This window comes from Stegodyphus dumicola, chromosome 4, assembly GCF_044657685.1.
Source record: "Stegodyphus dumicola isolate Sdum_Otavi_A_Nest chromosome 4, ASM4465768v1".
NCBI lineage: Eukaryota > Metazoa > Arthropoda > Arachnida > Araneae > Eresidae > Stegodyphus > Stegodyphus dumicola.
Window position 1 is genome coordinate 196,899,625 of NC_140771.1, and position 23,481 is coordinate 196,923,105.

The window sequence follows — 23,481 nt, forward strand, 5'->3', positions numbered from 1 at the left end:
CAAAATAGTCATCTTTTTATTATTATTATTATTATTATTATTTCTGTTTATTGGCATTAAGTAAGCTAGACTAACATTATCAAGTGATAATTTTTATTGTGGGCCATTTAAACGTCTATTACTATGTTTTACAAGCATCATAAAATACACTACAAAAGATAAATATATATGTGTGCAATATTAAAAAAATAGGTAAGATAAATCCTATTTTTTTATTTTCAATAGCTTTTTAAGTCTCATTTTCAATTTGGTTGTTTTCCCTTTCTGTCCTTAAACTATTTTTATATAATGCTCTTGGCGCAGTATTTGCATAATGCTTCAGCCAATAACAATATTAAAATTTGCAGACTGGAACGTAAATTGGCCAATAAAGATAAGTGAAACCAAAACTTGGGATTGAACCCAAATAAAGTCTATATACCAGTAATCACCGATCTTAACCAAGGCACAGAAGAACTGGCGCACTAATTGAGTTTATTATGCTGTATATTTTCTGTTAAATATGCGTTTGTTAAGAATAAAAAAGTATTAAACCGGCTATGACGAGCGCTTTCTTCGTGCAGCATCTTCATCATCATTGATCTACGTCGTCTTCCATCGAAAATGCTATACACACAGACAGAAGTGTGTGTGTGAACAACTGCGAGTAAAAACATTATTGTTATAGTCAAGGATGGAATGACTGAATTTATATTGTTATATACCTTGGAAAAGTGGATGCATTTCATCGATACAAAATATGTTCTACTAAAGGTTTTAAGAATTTTTTTTCTGTGTTGATTTAAATGTTGTGTTAGTACTTATAGAACTGAAAGTAAACTTAGCAAGTGACAAGCACAGCGTCAAAAAACAATTTTTTAATTAAATAAATTTATAAAATAAGTCTATCCGTTCAAACACGTCGCACATTTGGCCTCGGATAAACGAGATTTACATTTCCCTCTGATTTGTTTAAAACGGGACTTCATTAACATGTTTGTTATTAATGCTATGAGTAATAAGGATACGGATCCTAAAAGCAGTATCCTTTCTCAATTGAATATATTTTTATTACAACCAAAAAAGTTACAAGAAGAGAATATGAATGCAGAATAGTGTATATTTACATTGCTCTCAATACGATGGTCACCTGCTAATTGAGATCCCATGAGAAAGATCAAAAGGTTGAAAAGAATAAATATGTGAATCATCTACATCTGTATTTTAAGGGTCGCGGTTAAATTGTGTTTGGCAAGAGACTCCCACCAGCTGTGTGGAATCTGAATGCAGATGTGTCGGGAACATCTGTTTCACATAAACTTTGAGCGAATGATTCGCAATTGGAGAGCAATTCATCATCATATTTCGTTATCTGTTGGCGGTAAAATAAACTAAACCGCGAAATGGAATTTTATAATTTATTTACTTGTTTATATAGATGTCTTTTTTTTTTTTTTTTTTTTTTTTTTAAGTATTTCCTGTCGGCAGCTTGACAGTTGAATTCATTTGAGGTGTGTTATTAATTTGGCATTAACTTCAAAATAAATTAAGAATAAGCAAGAGCATAACGCATTGTTTTTATATTGTTTGATTTCTTATGTTTAACTCGTTTCTTTCGTTTTTAAATATAAGAAAAGCACAAAATTGCTGTAGTTATTATAAGCGCAGCAAAAATTAAAAAAAAGTACGTATTCAAAAGCTTAAAATATGAAATTGATGTATTCTGAGAATATACAAGTATATAAATTAATTACGTTACGGTAGTTTAAGTTTTTACACATTTTTTTACACATGTACATTTTTATTGTTAATTTATAAATATTATTTGCATTGATTTATTTTCTCATTTTGTGTAATAAATCATTGATTTTGCTTACTTCTTAAATTAGAAAATTAATTTTTAAATTAAAGTACTACCCATTATTATTTATTGGAAATGAGCATTTTTAAGTATTTCTTGTTTCTTTAATAGTATTTTATATTTGTTATTTAATAGTATTTTATTTTTTTAAGTATTTTTTTTTTTTTTTTTCTGTGCAGGTCACAGAAATTAAACATAGTTAAGTTTAAAACTCAAAATAACTGTTTAATGTCGTTTGGTAGATTAGAAAATGTGGTAATTAATCATTCGTGTGCAAATAAAATAAATGACTTTCCAGTCTGGTATTATTATTAAATTTTCTTACATCTCTGGGCTATTTAGCAGTAACTACAGATAATCCCCTTGTAATGTGGTTTTTCTGTAGCACGTGAAGATAATAGGGAAAAACATTATACAGCGTTACTGCAAACAATATTTCGCCGTAAGACGAAAGTAAAGAAAAAAGTTAAGGATAAAGGAGGAAAAAATAAATTAGTATTAAAATAAAATTTTTCCACTTGGAGTAAGAGTACTTCCGTACGAAAGCTTAACTTAACTGACCAAACACTAATTTATTTTGAGCAGTTAATAAAAGAATGTATGAATAACATGTTATAAATAAGATAAAAGTGGCATATAATTATAATTTCAGTAGGCAAGATATCAGGGAAAAAAAAAAAAAAAAAAAAAAAAGCAGGTACTCAAAATAATATTCTGACGCCTGTTGAAGAAAGCTTTTAAGAACGTAATGAATAACAGGTGACAAGTGACGGAGGTACCTGGTACACCTGGTAGCCAACAGAGGTTTTTGTTTACTTGATTGAGGCAATGCGCTATGACTATCTGCCCAAGAGGAAGGATGCCTTCGTGGAGGACTTTCTAATAGAAACTGGCTCCTATACACGTTACACATGGGAAAGGAATCGAACTCATGTCGGAACTGCCAGTATTCAACGATTTTACCGCTCAGCCGCTGGTGGGTCAGCTAACACAGCTAAACAGGTATTTTTCACACGTCCTGTACTTATCTAGAGGCTTTAAGTTCCTGAAGCCGCAAATGGTTGCCCCGGGTGTTAACTCCAATCTACTTCAAAATTGCATGGCATTACAAGGCCTTAGTGCATCTGAGTCATTTAACATGCCTAGGTTATAATACAAAATTGTTACTGTCGTATACTACACTGAAATATTGCACTAAAGGAGCACAATTTCAAATAAGATAAAAATACATAGGTGTTCGCTATATAAACTACAGTAGATAGATCATTACATTACAAAAATGCGCGATACATGCTTTCCTTAATTACACTAATTAAGAACATTAAAGTAAATAAAATTTACATTTCAGAAATACAATATTAAATTATGATGCACGTAAAAGAGAATTTTTGGTGTGATACGTGAGGATACTTGAAAATGAAGTTTTATTTTTGCCATTCATATAAAATGTAACATTTTTTTAGCTGTATGATTAAAAGAAAAAATCTGATGTGTACACCACGACTTCCTTGTACGGAATATTAAATTATACGCATTTTTCTTGCATTTTATTTAAACTAATTGGATTGAATTACATCTACTTCGTCGAAAGCGCATAAACCACAATAGAATAAATGCAACTTTTAAATTTCACTATATTTGTTTACCATAGCGACACTCTGGCGCTAGATTCACTTAACAGCGTTATATTTTGTTCATATTGTAACTCAGAATGCACAAAATCTATATCATTTGAAAAATTATCTAATCGTTGCCACATGTTCTATTCAAATACTATAATAAATCTAGAATGATACATAAAAGAAGTTAAGCAAACAAAACAAGAAAGAAAGAGTTTTTCACGGACGATTCAGTATATTTCTTATTCAATTAATTCAGTTCTCACTTCGCGACAAGGCAAAAATACAGAAAAACTCAAAATAGCTATATTAAGAATTACGAAGTAAATCCTAAACACTTATTTCCTCGAAAAAAATTCCAGAATGGATTAAGCATGATTTAATTCGTAATAATATATGAAGGCGTTATCTTTGTTGTTGCGAGGCTTAGTCTCTCTACATTGGCAACTACAACCATTCTGCTATTTCAAATGTAAACAAACATGTCCGCCGTGTTATTTAAATATTAGGCTTAACCTCACTTAAACAGCTTTTAAATTGTTGATAACTCTACAAATATTGCTTGAAAATTTTTAAAGCATAAAAACCTTAACCGAAAGATAAGAACAACACAATTCAATCATTTTTAAAGGAAAAAATGCACAATTTACAAACATATAAGAGTAAAGAAACTGAGATCACTGAGCCGGGTAACAGAGTGGATATATATATAAATATATTTATATACGTTTGGCGGGGCCGATTGCAACCAAAATACGAGGTGCACATCTACATGTTATAGCAGTCCTATATACAAAATTTCAACGCTCTGAAGCTACTCGTTTTGCGAGATACATACGTACTACGTACAGACACCGTGAAAAATTCTCTTCAGAATTAATTTTAAAGCAGTTTTAGAATTTTTTGGGAGGAAAAGAGTCTTTTATTCTGTTTTTACGTACAGATGTCACGAAAAAACATCGTTAAATTGCATTCGATAGCGTTCAAAATAGATATTTTCGTTGAAATATGCTACCTGAAATTTTTCGCGGTTACAATACTTCCTTTTTACTTCGCGCAAGGAAGTAAAAATTGCTCCTCACTTGCTTAAAAAAATTGTGCTCGTAATTTATTGCATTAACAAGATTAACATTGGTGACTCAAGATTTCATGTCCTCATTGAAGAATTAAACAATGCAAACCTAGAGCATTACACCATTATATATAAATTTAACCCAGAACTTCATTGACATACCTAAAAACTAAGCGGTTCTTATTGGGTTACGAAGAGAAGACTTAATTTACTTCTAAGTTGCAAAGAGGGGCACCCTTCTCTCTGTAACTTAGGGGTTTCCAAACTTCAGGGATTTTGTTTCGTTTGATCTTATAGCAGTGTATGTTAAATATCAAACCGTATAAGCACTTGGGCAAGCTATAATGTAATTCATGAAAATATGCTTAGAATTTTATAATTCAATTCATTCATTTAAGTAGCTTATTTCTTTCTTCGGTTCTTTGCAAATGGAAGTTTCCGCCATCGATTAGTATTCTTTGGCGGAATGCGGAAACGTGTGAATTGGATGATTTTAGTCTTATTTGTCAGGTAGAAATTATTTTAATTTGCTAGATCATATTTTGTGACTGAATAAAAGAGATATGTTTCCACACTCTTTTATCTTTAATTATTTGATAAATAAATTTAATTATTTGATAAAAATAACGTTAAGTATGACATTGTATAACTTGTATGCAAAACTTTATTAGCAATAATCAAACTTAAGTTTGAATTTAAGTACGCTTTGGAAATCTTAACAAAGGTATATTTGGAGCATACTGCTGGTAATATATAAGTTAGTCAAATTGTTTATTTACCTGCCTAAATTGTAAACTTTTCGATAGAAAATAAAGTGTACTATCTATACGATAAATAATAAGCAATACTCATATATTCATAATATTAATATTATCATTTCGCTAAACAATAAGCTATACTATAAATCGAATGCTTCTTCTATCCCCCCCTAAAAAGGCGTTTATGTTCAATTATTATACTGCAGTTTGAAATTACTGTATCCAAAATGTATTTATTAGTGCGATAAGGAAGCGCTTGGTTTCAGAAGCTTGCAATAGGCTATATTGTTGTTTGCAATAGATTGTATTGTAGTTATGATCGTATTCAGAGATTGTATTGTGGTTATGATCGTATGTTACCAGAGGCCGAGCGGTGAAGTCTCTGAATATTGTTATGGCTGTCAGCATGGGTGGTTTCGTAGTTTTTGTCTTGAGTAACGTGAGTTTGAGTATTTCCCCTAAAATGTCCTCTATGAAGGCATCTTAGTAGGCATCTGTTAGTAGGCAGATCGTCCTCGAGTTGCTTTGTCTTAATTAAATAACTGTAACCTCACATACTAATCAATACGTTTTTTAACGTAATATTTTATTTAAAATAATTCATCTGGAGATTGGTGTCATGAAGCAATTATTTTTATTCTGCTGGGACTTACTTACCTGTGGTTCCTTACCTAAGCTGGGGATAAGCTGTTGATCTGTGGGTGCCATCTTATAATCCATAAAATTGAATAAATAAATTAATTGATTAAAAAAATTACATGAAATGAAAGAAAAATTCGTCGGATACGCTCGTAACATCGAAATGCCGATAAATGAATGGTGCCATGTACTTCTTTTCCGATACTGTTTATTTTGATAAATTTTTTGTATGGATTTTCTTGACTTTTAGTCTTTTATCAACTCTTTCTTTAGTTATTCTTAAATTTTCTATAACAGATGAGATATCCTCATTTCTTTTCAGAGCAAGTGCATTAAATTCTCTTTCTAAAGAAAGTTCCCCTCCCCCTTCGCTTAAAAATTCTTAACAGAATACACAAATGAATAATGATGACTTTCTACATTCTAATTAGAAACGTCTAGTCTTTTGAAGCAGATAATTAGCTTTAATTTTCTAACACAAGAAAGCTGTTATTCATGTGATATTAATTAGCGTAACACGAGTGAAATAAAAATTCAGTTTGTTTTATAAGCATTGTAAAAAGTTCATTTTCTCTTCGCAGTAGAGTCTGATATCACAAAAATTCATAATTCCGTGAAGCATTTTTAAAATCCATTGCAAACAAACAATGCAATAGATACCAAATTTTATTATATCTGCAATACAGGAAAACTCATCAATTGTTTTAATTATTAGCCGAAAGGGCTTTAGGCCAGAAGGGCTATTAATTTCGTTTCGGCCTTTTGTGGCGTTTCACTTTTCAAATTGTTGCCACCAAATTTTGTCGCCCTGTATTACATTTAAAGAAATTAAATAATGAAGAATCTGCATAAATATGTTTCTCACATTGTGATAAAACCAACGGTACCTAGAACCATCAAATTTTGAATAACGTACGTCTTCACCCGAATATGGGCATCTGGAAGCCTAAATTCGGAATTTGGAATTTGTTTTATTATTTAATTCATATTTTGTAAAGCAGTTATTTTTGATTAAGAAACTCAACGATTTCAAAGCGAGAAATGGCAACACTATACCGGGGGGGGGGAATTATCTCCAGCGCGCGATATTGTGTGTCAGAAATTCTAAAGATATTCTCTTTTAAAATTATTTTGTGAAACTTATATTGAACTGAATTTTATAGTTTAAGTGCGAAGAATATGATATCTAATAAATAAAGGTAACACACAAAACGTTAAAAACAAACCCTTTGGGCGTAATATACAATCTGAAAACAGAAATTTTTTTCTAGAATATGTATTATATTCGTCTTTGAAATGTTGTCATGTCTGAAAGTGATGATAATATTTCTGAGAGCTGAATATTATTGTTAGTCATATTTTTGAAAAAACTATATTTGCGAAAGATTAGAATCGTGTGGAACCATGGATCTCAGGAAAGGTCCATTTTACATGTAGAGATAAAACTGCATAACGTATTCATTCGCTTCATTTATAAGTGTCAATGATTTAATCGCTGAAATGCAACAAAATTCCGAAAATTGGATACTTAGTAGTTTGACACTCCTGGTTATTCGGCTTCTGTTTCCTCTAAATGCATGTTTGTGCGAGATGCTAAAAAAGCTTCATTTAGCGATACATTGAATACGTTGCATGAATGTTTGTACGTGCGTTGAATACATTATTAATATTATTTGTATTGTATTACGCGAATATAGTTTGATAATGTAGTACTTTGGATAATACGGATTGCTGAAGTCCAAAGCGTGTCAAAATTTTGTACTTTTATTGGGAGAAGTTTTTTTGACTGTAACTATGTAGTTAATATAATGTGATTTTAGTATTACTTAAAGCATTACTACGACCAAAGCACGAATGTTTTTACTTGTATGCTTAAGAACTGTATTACAATTACATTATTTATTTTAATATTTATTTTGTAATTGCAAATGTGAGTGAACTGCTTGAACAGTGGAGTTACTTTCTGACAAACTCTATCTATTATTTTAAGGCGAAATGTCTTGTTATCGACATCATAGCGTAACCTAACTTGGTGTAAACGTGCTCAGAAGGTATACTAGATTATATTTAGTTTACAGTTAGGCTAGATGCCTTAATGCAAAATACGTTTTACACAGAAGTGTGTATGTCTATATCTCGTGTAATTTATATCTGTATGCCTTATATCTATGTCTGTATCTCATGTAATTTATTGTACAATGTTCTGAAACAGGCAAACAGAATGATTGCATGAGTGCTGAACAATATGCACTGTTAAAAGCACAATTTCTCTAAGGAATATAAGGAAAATTTGATTGAATAAATGATGAGGGCCGTTGCCCTCATCATTTATTGATAACCGAGGAAAAGAACAAAATTAAGTGTTTTGAATATAGTTTGTCCTAAATTCATATCATTTGCAAAGTTGAAAATTATTAATTGCAGTTACACTAGTTCGGAAGCCTTCTGTTCTGGAAACAACTCAAGATCTGCTTTTCAGACCTGAAGGCAGTGTAAATTCATTCTTGATTGGTTTGAAGTTTTGCTATCTTAATTCCAAATAATTTCTTTATTTATCTGCCTTAGTATAGAATTTTATCCTTTTTGGTAAACTATTTGCATGTTTATAATCAGTGTAGCTGATGTATATTATATATGAACAAGCTACAAAGTATTTTTTAATTATATATTTTTTATTTCTAATTTTTTTCTCTTTTCTTTATAGGTGAAATTTCACTTAATTGAAAACGAATCTTATGTAATAAGAGTTTAATAGGTAAGGTTTCATTTATTCGTTATTTAATTCTTTCATTCTTCGCACTTTTTTTTTTTAAATTACAGTACAGTGGAAGTACGTTAAATATTTAAATTGCATTCTTCATAATCTGTCAATGTCCGTAGTAGACTTCAGATTGATCGAAGTAATAAGGGGAGCGACGTCCACGGTTAACCCAAAATCATGTTTAAATCGATAGCAGTTAAAAAAAAAGCACTGTGAAGAGGATAACAAATATTATAATCAACAGAAAATACTATTAACAATTTACCTGTTATTGCTAAGTAGCTTATTTGAACAATATGTTCATTTGAATATGTACATTAAATCAGCCTTCAGAACAAGAATAATACATTGTAAAATAGAAAAAACTCTGTTTTATTACATTACTGTTGTCTTTCGATAGGAGTCAATGGGAAACAGACGTTTAATTGGCTATACATTAAATAATGTTGATTTTTTCGATTTAATTTAATGGATAATTTAACAATGTTTATAAATTCCAGAGTGTACAATATAATTACGTACTGTTGTAGATAAAGTAATTTCTAAACATTGTGACATCATCTGCTATCACTGCTGTTGTCTCACGATTTTTTTCTCTTTTTTGCATTTTCCTTAAAAATTTTACTTTGTTCTAATAATTTATGATAGTAATTTTTTCATTATTTTGCATAGTAAACAAACATAACCCTTTTTAGTCAAGACCCAGTTAATCTGTAACTTGGTTAATTGCACTGAATTTAATATCCTTGTATGTTAACAATTCATTAAGATTTCCTTAATGTGCAAGCCATATGGAGAGCTAAACGTAACCCTGAATTGCTGTTTTAAGCGGGAATTGCTGTTTTTTGTAGATGAAGAAGATCAAGTTCAAGCTAACTTATTCTGAACTGACAACTATCACTGTAATTCTTCATAAAGGAAAAAATGTTCTACATTCTGCCCTAAAAATGCAAAATCACTTAACTATTAAGCTCACAATTTCAGAGTTGATAATACACATCACGTTGCAAAATGGTTCGCTGAGCGAAGAATAAAAGTTTTAAGTATTTAACGAAATTCCAGTCGTTGAAGGTAAGACTGTATTTGTAATAAATACAGAGGCATTATTTATGCTTACCGAACAGAAGGGAGGGAGGCGGAAGATGAATATAAGATAAATCTTCTTCGCCAACATAAAAATGTGTTTTAAAAGCTTAATAGTCTTTTAAACACATAATAAAAATTTTGTAAATAATGCTTTAAAAGCCTAATTTAAGGACGTATATATCCGGTTATATCTAACATACTTCTAACATGTATTTACACTGATGACAAATAATGCAAAATAAAAACACCTAAAATGTAGTTAGTTCGCATAAATTAAAAATTATAAAACAATCCATAAGCGTGCACATAAAAGTACAATAAAACAGGAGAGAAAACTAATACAGTACAAAGTCCCAAATCCGGACTCGTCGGGACTTCCGCGATTCCGAATTTGGGATTTTTCCGGATATTAGATCATCAGTTTAAAGATAGTAAGATGTCATGTAGAAATGATAAAATTAAAAATATGAAATCGTGATTTATGAAATAATGAAGCATTTATATGATCTAAAGGGTATAAAAATTTATCAAAAAAAGCTTAATTCTATTTTTTTTACTTTATTAAATATTTCTTTCAAGTTGTTTAAGTTGCTTCGTTTTTCGTATTAATACTTTCTCTTTAATTCTATACTTTTGATTAATGCGTACCATCTAAACACAAATTGAAAACCTTTAGCACGACCACCACAAAGTACTACTACCACCACTACTCTTGAAGAAAGCTCAGATCGCATAAATTTACGAGTGTTAGAGAAAACACTCAGTCAAGATGTTGGAGTTTTAATTTTTGAATTTAATAGTTAAAAATACTGTGCTTTTTTGCGTACCACCGGTTGAAAACCCCCGCTATAGACAGACATAATTTCTTATTCAGCTACAAAGTTCCAGTGTTGTAGTCTCGTAATTGTTGTGTCTAGATGCCGACTAACTTGTCAATCGAAATTTTTTTCGTTTCTGTCAGTAGCGGTATTTTCTGGATCTAGAATCATACTACAGATTTCGCCATCCGGTAATTGACTGATGATTGAGGATTGTCATCGCAGTGAAAAACTCCTTTTATATCCTATTCATTTATTGCCGCTTCTCCACATTTCTTTACAAAATCCACTAATTGGAAAATTTCACCTTTGCTTTGCGATATTCGAAAACCTTTAGATTCGCGGCTATCATCATAAAAATTAGCTATCGTTCGTTATACAAATTTGGCTATGTATTATGAGATTGGCGACTGAAGACAAGTTGTTCCGCTAAATTTCATCGTGCTTCTATCGCGTACTGAGTTGTATTAGTTTAGTTATTTATTATACTTACGCTTATTTCTTGCACATGCATAATGCTTATATGAGTCCTGAATAAATAAATTCACACATGTACTTAAGGCTTGTTGAGGGCCGGCGCCTGATGCAGTCTCTGTGGCTCCTAAATTCACAATGGAAGCGCCTCCCTTTGTCTTTCCTAAATTCTGCTGCCCGGTGCTGGCATATGAACTCTGGCGCTGGGTTTATGGGAATAACAAATCAGTTATTCTTAATTCAAATAGCACTAAATGTAATCTTTTGGCCTATGAGTATCATTAGCAAAATCTACTTTTAGCATATGGAAAGAAATTTTTGTTAAATTTTTCCCGTCAACATATCTTAGCGCATCTTAACATTTCTTAGCGCATCAAACTTAAATCTGTAATCATCCGCCAAGCGTAATGTCAACATAAAAGGTTTCTATGCTGTTTCTCAATTACTAATATATATATATATATATATAAAAATTGTCTAGGTATAGTTCGACCGCCTCAAGCGCAACCCTGGTTGGCATTCTACCAAAGCACATAGACTCATCCAAAAGGGACGGTATTACTTGCTGGGACGTGAAAGGTTTCTCTTCTCCGGAAAGAACTATGCTGGAAGGAAAGAAATTCCCCATCCTTCCACCGAATTTTAAGAATAATTCGGTCCGAATAACGCATGCGTGTTTGCGCTCATGGTCGCGGATGAGGCAGTCGAACTATATTACTCATGAGTCATTACTCAAGTTGTCGTATGTTGATAAACATGCGGTGATGAAAGCAAATTATAATAAATATGATTCGACAGGTTAGCATCAAGGGTATAAAATATGAGTAGGTGTAAAATCAACGATGTATCTGTAGGATGTTTCAGATTGTTTCTTCAATAACGAGGTGTGTATTTTATTTAGTGCGGTGAAATTAAGAATGAGGACTCTCCACATGATGTATTATGCGCGAGGGTAAATCAAATGCGCATGCGTACAGCACACTTAAAGAAATATAATAAAATAATAAAAAAGTTAGTAGTAGGCCTTTGAGGTCCGGATTTTGGATCATTCCGGATATTGGACGTCCGGATCTCGGACTTTGTACTGTAATTAAAACCAAGTCTGAAAGGTTTCAGATTTTTAACGTTCGCCCAGAAGAATTTGTTTAGGGTTTTTGCGCTCTTGGTGAATTCGCAGTCTTCCAGTCACACTATTGCACTTACTCCTGCTAACCTTTTTGTGTGTCTTTTTAGCTTTGTTATCGTTTTCTTCGCACTTACACAATATACAGTTCAACATCAAAATAAAAATTTAAAAAGTTTTTTAGCAGCATATTTTTAGGCGCATTGGAATAAATTTTTCTTTTTCCTTCCCCCCCCTCTCCTTTCAGTTTTTATCACCATATCAGTGTTCAGTTTTCTAAGTAAGATGTCTTTCTTGCAAAACTTTTTTTTTTGTCTTTTTATTATTAACGTGTTGTGTGTTAACATTATTTAGTAAATATCAAGTTTTTCGCACATAAAATTTGATTCAACAACAATACCACAAAATATTTAAAAGCAGAATATCTTTAGAATATTCGGCAGACAGTCTTGCTCGCTGGAGATAAAAATATTTTATTCTGTACAGTGTTGCCCGTGCTCGCTTTCAAATCTTTTAGTTTGTTAATCAAAAATTCATTAAAGTTTTACAAAATATGAAATAAGTAATGAAAAGAATATATAACGTCATTCTTTGAAAATATTGAATGTTTTTAATTAGATCATGAATTAAATGCATTGTTATTATTTAAATCAAACTGATTCAAAAGTAAGCGAATGTACTTAAAAACTGTATCTATTGCTTTCAGGCAGCTTATTTGTTAATCCACAATAGACAGGTTCAGTCTGAAAGATAAATATCCGAATTGCATTTTGCCGAATAGCAGCAAAATCGAATGAAAAGTGAAATGACGCATATATAGTTATTTGAAGGAAAATCGCATTTCATCCTTTTAGGATAATAAAAACCAGTATACAGCAAAATACAAACAAATATAAGAAAATAAGTACAGGTATTAATAAAATTACTATAATGTGTAGTTATATAGCAAGCTTTATGTGAATTGGTATTGAAAAAGAATGTAAACTAAAATTTTAAGAGAATGTAAAAATTTGCTAATTTTTGCGTACTTAGTAGTGAAATATAAATTATATATTTCATTAATGCACACTTTTGTCTTTTAGCATTATTGATTAATTATACTGAAAGCGAAAGAAGGAAATTTTTTACTTTCTTGCATGTCATTCCTAATTTCAAGTATTTGTGGCAAAGTATAAACGTTTTAAAAATTAACTGAATTTAAATCGCAATTATTTATTAAGGAGAAAGCCGAAATAATGAGAATAAGTTGAATGAACTTTTCTTGCACTAAATTAATTTCTGTGTCGTTAATGTTTAATTGCGATTTGTGTATACCGTAATTTAAATTCTTCAAAACTGATGTCTTTCATTTCTTAGTCGCTTCTTTCCCTTCTTTAAAATTAGTACTAAATAAAATCTTCTAATGGAATTTTTTTTAAAAAACGTCTTGTTAATGATTTATTTTATGTATGGTTATAGTAGTTTTATTTTAAATTTATAAATTTTCAGTGTTCCGTTTAATTTTGAAATTACTTTCTATTTTTATCCGAAATTAAAAGAAAAGCATGTTTTTATTCAGCAAAAACTTTAAAAGATAGGCATTAATTTTTACTTACATAGAACATATATGTCTATTCAATATATTTTATAATTAGGCCTTAATTTTTATTTATTTAAATACACTTTTCTCCAAAAATTAAGGAACAACATGTCTTTTGTGTCTTAATTTGAGAACGAAGCAACATAGAAACAAGAAATATAGAAGATATGTTTACTAAGCAGTTCTTTAATGAATGCGACATAGGATGTTTCTAAAATTCAACACAAACATGAATTACAACAAACAGTTGCACTTTTTGGTGAGAAACCAGTCTTGGAGAAACAGTACATCACAGTATTTTGAAGAAAAATGTGGTGGTAACATTATAGAAATGTGCTCTATTAAGGAATATGTCCACCCCTAGCTGCAATGCAAATGGGGACAGCGACGTTCCATGCTGTCAGTTAAATCGTTGATCAATAAAATGGGAAGCAACGATCATCCACAGAGTAATCCTTGTTCAAGCTGATCTAACGACCTTGGAGAAGGACTTAAAGCCTGTACCTGTCTCCCAAGGTAGTCCCAAAGATCCTCTGTCGGATTCAGGTCTGAGGATTGAGCTGGTCTTTCCATCCGCCCCATACCGTGACCCTCAAGATATTCTTCAACAACCAGAGCTTGGTGCCCTCGCGCATTGTCGTCCATCATAAAAAAATCCAGGACCAATAGTAGCGGCATATGGGCGATTGATCAAGGATCTCGTCTGGATATCTTGCACCGGTCAGAGTTCCTCCATGGAACACATGCAAATCAGTATGACCGCTGAGATAGAAACCAGCCCAAACCATTATTCCACCACCTCTGTAAGTGTGCCTTTCCACAATGTGGGATTGGTTGTATCTGGTGCTTTGTTCCCTTCAGATCAGCTGACGATCTGAATCACTCTCTAATGTGAACCTGGAATCGTCTGTGAAGAGAATAGACTCCCATTGTTGACTTTTCCAGGAGACGTGTTCGCTTTCCCAACATAAATAGGCTCCTCTAAGTGGTCGTCTTGCATACAGACTTGTATTGTGCAGGCGTCTGCGCTCTTCAGTAGCTGAGATTCTTGATCCTGTTGCCATTAAATGATCTGCCTTGAGCTGAAGCACAGTAATGCGCTCCTTTGAGCCGAAAGAGCTAAATAAAGGTCTTCCGCAGTTGTTGTAACTCTTGGTCTGCCTGGAATATGTCTTCTAGGCACAGAATCCTCAGATTCAGATTGATTCCATAGTCGGTAGACCCCATTACGAGAGATATTTAAGACGTCTATGAGTATTTGCTTGTGACATCCCCATTTCCATCCATCCGATTGCCCGCAACCTCAATGAATCGGTCAAATGATTTCTCCTGGACACTGAGAGACACTCCTGGATATTGCCAACGAAATTGCTAATAACAACTGAAGATCAACACACGTGAACGAAATTTACAATTTTTGCATTTTTCTCTAATTCCTGTATAAGTATCAATTCATATAAAGTAAAAGTGGTAGCTGTTCTTTATGCATATGTTTTCTTAAACGTCGTTACTATCATGCACATAAACTGCGAATTTAAATGTTACTGACATTTTTGTAATGCTGAACTTTAAAAAAATGCTGTTCCTTAACATTTGAAGGGCAGTGTAATAGATACATGTTATTAAATTTATTTAAATTTTCGAAAAAAATACTATAAAGTAATTACGAAAATCTCAGTTTATGTGCTCTCTAAATTTATTGAAATTAGCAAAAAAAGACTGAAAACCTGTGAATAAACTTAAGCAAGCTTAATTTTACTTCCCCTAGAAAGATGGAGCAAGTGACTACAGTTATTGAAGGATCACATAGCTGGCGTTGGGATAATCGGATATTTACACTCAGTTAATATAGCATTATCTGCTGTTTTCAGAAATTAAAACTATTAAAACTATGAAATCTTCTATTAGATACTTACAAATGATAGAAATATTTTAATATATTTTATTAGAAGGAGGAATACAAGTAGCACAATTCGTCTGTATTTCTTTGAAGAAAAATAGAAATAGGACATCAAAGCAGAGCCGAAATAAAAAATGTTGAAGAATTCTTAATTCACTGATTTTTAATAATCATCACACAAAATTCGAATCTTTGGTATTATGGGAGTAAGAGATAGTATACTTTCTTCTACATAACATATTTTTTTAATCTTGAATTACTTTGAATCACAAAGTTAAAAATACTGATTTTTTTTTACTACCCTGCTTCTATTTCAGCGAATATAAAGCATTCATATGAAATATTTCATTATAGTTTCATTTTGCACTGAAATCTAGAATGTTCCTAACGGTTGTTGAAGCGTCGAAGAAACAACAAGAGTAAGTCATCATTTTTATCAGCGTAAAGGTGATATCAACTTTCTTAGAAGATATATCCGTAAATGAAAACCTAATCAATGAACAGAATAATATTACTTTCTACAAACTGTAACATATTTGCATTACATCATTAAGCCGTTAGGGTTAATGTTTCAGAATTTATTAAACAAATATGAGGAACTGATAAACCAGGTAAATATATATCTGCATTAACAGCATCAACGCGTTAGACCATCATAGCTAACACTAACTTGTAGGAATTCGTTATGAAAAACCGTTACTGCACCTTAAGCCGATTACGATTAATATTAATTTTTAAGAATTGGTAATGTGAGTAACGACGCACTTCCGTCAACATGTGATGTTTAATATTAACGCTTAGGAATTGGTAATTTATATAACGACATATTTTCATTAACAGCATGAACGCTTTCAGCCACCGATTTTAAAAATAATGCAATGCTCTTTAAAATTGTATTGTGCAGGTTCTATTTCTCTTTTTTATTGCCGCACATTTTTGCGTATCCCCGTCAAGATAAAAATTATTCACGTCAACAATACTTTCGAAAAACTTCCTTGGAAAGATCTTGGCGAAGTTGATTATATGTTTCCATTCAAATGTTGGTGCTAGATTGACAGCTAGTGTAATGCCCTTTCCTGAACAGGAGCATGCATGAGGGTTGGTTTGTAAACGTGAAAAGGAGTTAAAAAGTCTAAAAACTGCTCCAGACGCCTCAGCGGTCAGCAACGGCCATACCAACGTTCCCTGCCATCACTTGCTATGCATGGCCTGATAAAAGTAACACTAGAGGAAAAAGGGCGTGAGTTGTCTTACCGGCGCCGAAAAAATAAACCCTGGAGAAGCAAAAAAATAATGAAAAATTTCTGTTGCTAAAAAAGAAAGAATAATAAGATGGGTATCTTTAACGGCTGACTTGACGTTCGGCCTTTAACATGCGATAGGTCAAGGATGTCTGGAGCTTCAGACAGAAACGGGTTCTATCGTATATCCACCAGAGTATAACGCACAGTAACGTGAGCGTTACCCAGAGATAATGCCTATTATACAGAAATGGGCATTCCTTTTAGGCGTGTGTGTATTATATCAGGTGCATTAAGTCCAGCTGTTGAGTAAATGGTATCTTATTTCTCGCACAAGTGTTGCGGGACGGTCTGAAAGGGGCAGTCAAAGGCAAAAAAATTCTTTCGATACTTTCTATCGTTGACGGTCTTATAGCTGCTTTATTATGTCTTCCCTTCTCGGGTACTCATTTTCCTGTTTAAGTAAGAATTAGGTTTAGTGAAACATACGCTGTAAGAAGTTCAAACTGTGTTTGCTGAATTTCATGGCGTTTGTTTGTTGTTTAATAAACTGTAACAAAGCATGCGAAGGCTATCGGTGTAAGGGAAAGATTCTTTCGTGGAGCACTTTGCAAAGGAAAACGGCGCTTTCACGTTACTCGTGATAAAAAAGCTCTTACATCCAGTGCATTTGCTAGGAACAAACTCCAGATACAGTAGCCAGTGTTTTAAAGTTCAGCAGTCTTTTTAGTATACAGTAGTCGCACGTACCCGTCGCTTACCAGCGGCCGAGCGGTGAGCTCCCTGAAACCTGAAAACCCCTGTAGTTCGACCTGGCTCGAATCCCAGCGAACAGACGGGTTGCAAAAAGGTTTTCGTGATTTTTCTTGTCTGTAACGTGGATACCAGCAAATTTCTCTTTAAAAGACCTCCACGAAGACATTCTTTCGTATAAGATTGATGCAAATAGCCCTTAAGTTGTGTTGCATTAATCAATTAGTGTAACTGAACCTTACGCACTCGGCCAGCAATGCGCAAATTTAATGTGAGCATGCAAAGTAAGTTATCTTATGTATTTACATTAATGAGCAGGAAATTATGTACGTGGACGAAAACAATGAAAGATAAGACCATCGTCATACAAAGTATCGTGAGATAAAAGGCTAGGATAACACACTGTGTAAAAACATTAGGTATTTTTGAAAGCAGGAGAGATGAAAAATGAGCAATGCCCTCGCCCGGACTCGAACCAAAGACCTCTCGAATACGCGTCGAGCGTGCTGACAACTACACCACAAAGGAATGCTAAGAAGTCGGGAGAAATACCTTATAACTGTAGTTCTAAAAGATCGTGGCTGAATTTGTGCGCCCCCCCCAAAAAAAAATTAAAAAGAACATCGTTGTAAAAAAATATATCTACAGGTCGTCGGAGACACGCGTTTTTTGACTGCAAAGTTTAACGCAACAAGAAATAAATAATGTTTTACAAATATATTTCATAGTTTTGTATTAACTAATAAATGGGTACTGAAAAAGCAAAAAAAGAGACCCTTGCATTCAATTTCTGGAAGTAAAAATTAATACACATAGCAATTAATAGCATTTTAAATCTGTGTTACTAGCTATTAAAAGTCATTATTTAATTATCCTCTTTTAAAAATACGTATTTGTCATGAAAAAATACAGTATAAAAAGATTAGAAAGAGGAGTGAACAATTACAGTGTAACACAGTCCATTAATCTATACAAGGCCAGATGTGGTGGTCTCTTTATTATGGAGGCACCTAATAGGTGGGCCACCATCGCCTCCTATGATGGGACGGACAGTTACAACCATGCCTTCTTCGGGATTCGTACTAAGGCCCATCGGTATCGTAGCCATTCTTCCCTAACCAGTATACTGTCTGGGCGGCTTATTAACTGACATACGTAACATTAATTTTTACTATTTTCGAGATATCCAAATGCTTACGTTTCCTTCCTGCTTTTTCAGTAAAAATTTATTAGTTAATACAAAAATATGAAAAGTAAAGGTAAAAATGTTACTTCTTGTGCTCCCAAATCATTATGGGAAAATTCTCTTAAAATTTTATAGTAAGAAAACGCATGTATGCGATGTAATAGCATCGACATAATAGCATACGATATTTGTAGGTGCTTTGTTTTTTATACCATATTTTGTACGTCGTTGTTTTAAGACTTCCACGAAGTTTTTGCAGCGCATTATTATCTACAACGATGTTTTATACCATGAAGTTTTAGAATTGTGATGTTTTGTCCTTGTTTTCTTTTCTCTCGTGGTGTTTCATACGACGTTTTCCCTTTGCGTTGTTTTCTCCGCGATGTTTTCAGCTGAAGGATCTAAATCCATACTTTGGGAGTTAAAAACTCCCATATATTTTCAGCCTTTGATGAATTACCTGAATATTTTTCGCAGGTAGTCCATATAAAATCGGTATGTTTCAAAAAGGGAATCTAAAGTAAAAAGCATCGCCTTGTATTGTTCCCGATTTATTTTAGTATGCAAGAAAAGTTATAGTGAGAAGATTATTATACATTTGGTATTCCTTGAAATTTAGGTTAAAGAATAGATGCAATTAAAATAAGCTGTTCAAAATGATAAATGCCGAATTGCTTGAAAAAAGTGCTATAATATTAATTTACGTCTCGTGGAAACTTTTGCACTTAATAATGAAGAAAAGATGTAATTATTTCGGGTGTAGTTGTGCATTTTTTTCTTCGGATCATTTGTATATGAGATGTATAGTAAATATCACCCGAGAATAAATTAATTTTTCGAGGACCCAATATTCATATATTGAAAACAACCTTGCCTTTTTCAAAGTTTTAAAAATGCTGAGAAATCAATAATTCAAAGTTCAGTCAAAAAAGTAACACACAATCCTAGCTTGGTAATGCTGAAAAATGTAATTTTGTTGAAGCTTTGAGCTTTTAGAAATGTTATTCAATATATGGGGTCCATCTGCTTGACTTCCCTGCAGTCATCTTTGTTTCCATACACGCCCATTCCATCGACTGTTTATTGCTCTTAGGATCGAAATGAAATAGCCAATGAAATATTCATCATTACATATGATGATTCCATGAAAGCATTCTCGAAAATTTCCACAGAATCTCCAGTGAGCACGAATTTTTCTGTTCTCAGTGATTGGATTATCGTTAACACGAAACATTTTGTGTGCTTCATGATCTGTCTAGTGCTGATACATTTGTCAACTTGGATGAGTTCCTCAAATGTCTATTGCGTTTTAATCGGTGTAATGGATGATGGTCTACGTGACTGTGGCTTGTCCTGGATATTGCAATCAACACGCCAAAACTTCTCAAACCATTCACAGGTATTTTTTCAATTCATTGTGTTTTTCTCCATGGATTAGCAACACTTCACTGTGAATTGTTGCTGAGTATCCCGGATTCGTAGAGGAATTTGTTCATTGCACGTTCGCGTAATGGGGTGTTGATCGTCATCGAAACTTACAACAACAGAAAATAAGGATAAGACATAATTTAGGTGATAAAGGACAAATGTTTGAACTGACAAAACTTCATTTATCTAGCTGTTACCATTACCGAGCTACTCTGTATTCTGCATTACCTTTTAACCGACCTTTTTAAAAAGATAAAAAATAAGTGCAAATATAAATGCTTTGTACTCAAAATTCTGCAAGAACTATGAAAGGAAAGTGGTGCCAAATAAAGGGCTAAGAAGTTCAGATTTGAGTGAGTAATGATGCCGTGGATGAGCAATGATGCTGACGAAATATAGGCCCTGATGTTATACTATTTGAGTTGCTTAGCTCACTTTATATGAAGTGTATTCAATGCTTCTTTTTCAATAGACCTCGATTACAATATAAACAGTAATTTCCTTCAAAATGCAGAATTCTTTTTTGGGAAGGTGGCATTATTTCTATCTGGAAATCGTTGCGTAGAATTAGTACAACTAAACGTTTTATTATTTTAGCATGTGTATGTTCAATTACAAATCTGATAATTTGGAAAAAAGCTGTTATGTGTCTTTCTGCACTTTTGAGTAAAAAATAAACCTTTTTAATGCTAAGTAAATGTAAATATGTCAAAAAAGTCTTTAGCAGGTTTTTTGCTGTACTTCTTATTTATGAGGTACGGAATATAGAAAAAGCTTTCTCCTCCCCTTGTGAACCAAAAGTATGTTCGTTTATATAGTAGTAGCAAAGTTGCTCAGTGTGATATAGTAGCATGCGTATCACCCAAGTAGCGTGGCATCCTCGTGCCGACGTTGCAAATTGTCGAACCTCCACAGTTTTGCGGAGTGTTCACAGTCGGAATTCCACAGTTCACTCCCAGATGTCCGCGAAACTCCACAGTTTTGCAAAGACGTCTTTATTACGTCTAGTAAGACGTCTTTATTACGTCTTTGCAGATGAGGTTTTTATTGCATAGACGTCGTTATTGCGTCTTTCGCAGGTAATATTTTGGTTGTGAAAGCTTCGTATCACGACGTCTTAACGATGCCTAAGTTCGCAAAATTCCACCTTTTTGCAACAGTTGGGAAAATGTCATTATTATGTCCTTGTGTTACATATTGATTTATGCAGAAAATAAGCTTAATAATTAATATAATTTTCTTCTTTTTTTAAAATTTGGTATTCCTTGTATTTTTCTAAAGTTTAAATATTTTACTGGTACTGAACCTGTAAACCAAAAGATAATACAATTTTTTTTCTCTTTAGACTAAATATGCATAATTAATAATAGCCTTAATTATTTTCGGTACCTTAAACTATGTCAACATTTATTAGTAATTTATGAAATCCATTAATTTTGTTGTTTTCCATGAAAAGTATTAATATTTCTTTCTCTTTTTTTCGTTAATTTTTCCGTCCTGCTTTTCCTAACAGTCGGTGATTTTTCCGTCATATATATTGGACAGCCGTTAAATATGCATGGTCTTTAACATTGGACATGGATATGCATCGTCTTTTAACATTGGACGTTTTCTCGGAATTCTTAAAATCGCCCCATTTTTATGCGTGACTACATCATCTTCACGGACAATTAATTATATTTTCGTGGAAATTGTACTTTCTCCACTGTATGCGGCAAAATGTTTCATATTATGTCAGCATATTAATTCAAATAAATTCGTCCTTACTTCAAAAATTATAGTCATATTTCGCATTGATTTCGGAAATATGATTTTTTAAAATATATAAAACGAATAACTTAATAGCTTACTTTATAGATTAGTTTCATTTTTAAATATTTCGCTATAATAATTATAAAAATATTTTAAGTATTAATTATTTTAACAAAATTTAAAAAAAATTGTTTAGCACGTATTTTTAGTACTTATTAAATTTAATAAATCAAAAGTATTTACATTAAATTTATATTTCATTAGATGAATCTACCTTAGATTAATATATTTAGGTGAAATAAAGTAATGAAACATTGGAAAGTAAATCTTATGCGGACTTCAGATTCTTGAAAGGGCAGATTTAGTCTTTTTTTCTTTCTAAAAGTAACGCTGATGAACTATAAAAAAAATGCTAAAACGACCACATCTAAAAGCAGTCGTATCATTACGTTTCAACGACGTCGACATATTGTCAGGATGCAACGGCAAATATTTTGCGTCTTTCGCAACGTTGTAAAGACGTCATGTGCTACTTGAGCCATCTAGCAAGTGAAAGATCTTGTAGTCAGTAAATGTTCATCACTTTCATCTGACCGACTAGTTGTCGCCTCCTCCCCTCCAAACATCATCTAAGTTTATGCGGAGGAGAGGGGAAAGAATGTGAGGAGTTATTCCTCCCATGACTGTGAGGAGTTAAAGATCCAATGTGGTGATCAGCACATTCAGTTAGCTGAAAGATCTGGGAGTGTATTCTCGGAGAGGACACAAGTTGACTCTTCAAGATACGTACCTGTTCGCAATGTTTTTCGCTACTAATCCTAATGAATTTCAGTGGTGCTGGTAAAAGAAAACTAAAACTGTGTTAACCTGTTTCTAATTTCCTGAAAGCTTCTCATCCCAGATTTCTACTATGTCCAGTTGTAAAGGAAAACAGAATGTGTGTCAAAAATTCCTCTCCCCAGTCTTAAATGTAAAATTAAAAGTAATATCTTAAAGGCAGCCTTTGCGTGCTATACATTAACCTTACATGGGCGAGAATGAAAGTTACTGTTTTAATTTTGAACTCTGGCCTACCTTTAAAGACAAATCTTCAGAAAAGTCTTTTAACACACTGTCGGCTTGTGATTCTTTAATCATATTTTCGCCTACAATAATGATGTTTGCGGCGTATTATGAGTTTCCTATCGTAGAATTTTTAGTTAATGATTATTAGTTTATAGAAATGCTGCAGATACTTTAATAAAGGTACTGAACAGCGTTGAAAGGTCCTTTATCACAAAAACCTTTATAAATTCTCCTCCTAGCACGGTCGAAAATGAAAAGTCTGGGGCCCACGACCGAGCGTTCGTTCCTTTAGAAGCCGCTAATAACCCGCTTTTCTTGTTTTTATGAAGAAAATGTGGTATTGTGAGAAATTACAGAATGATTGTAGAACTTGTGCTATCTAGTACC

At 32.7% G+C, this 23,481-nt stretch overlaps 1 protein-coding gene across 3 annotated transcripts in view; it reads left to right on the forward strand.

Annotated features, from left to right (window-relative positions):
- Positions 1-23,481, forward strand: part of LOC118190303 (nucleoside diphosphate kinase 5-like) — a 599,363-nt gene that overhangs the window by 226,623 nt on the left and 349,259 nt on the right. For all 3 annotated transcript variants that reach the window (XR_015040847.1, XR_015040846.1, XR_015040849.1), the window contains exon 3: positions 8,633-8,683. The gene's annotated coding sequence lies outside the window, so the exon portion shown is untranslated. The remainder of the gene's footprint in view (positions 1-8,632; positions 8,684-23,481) is intronic.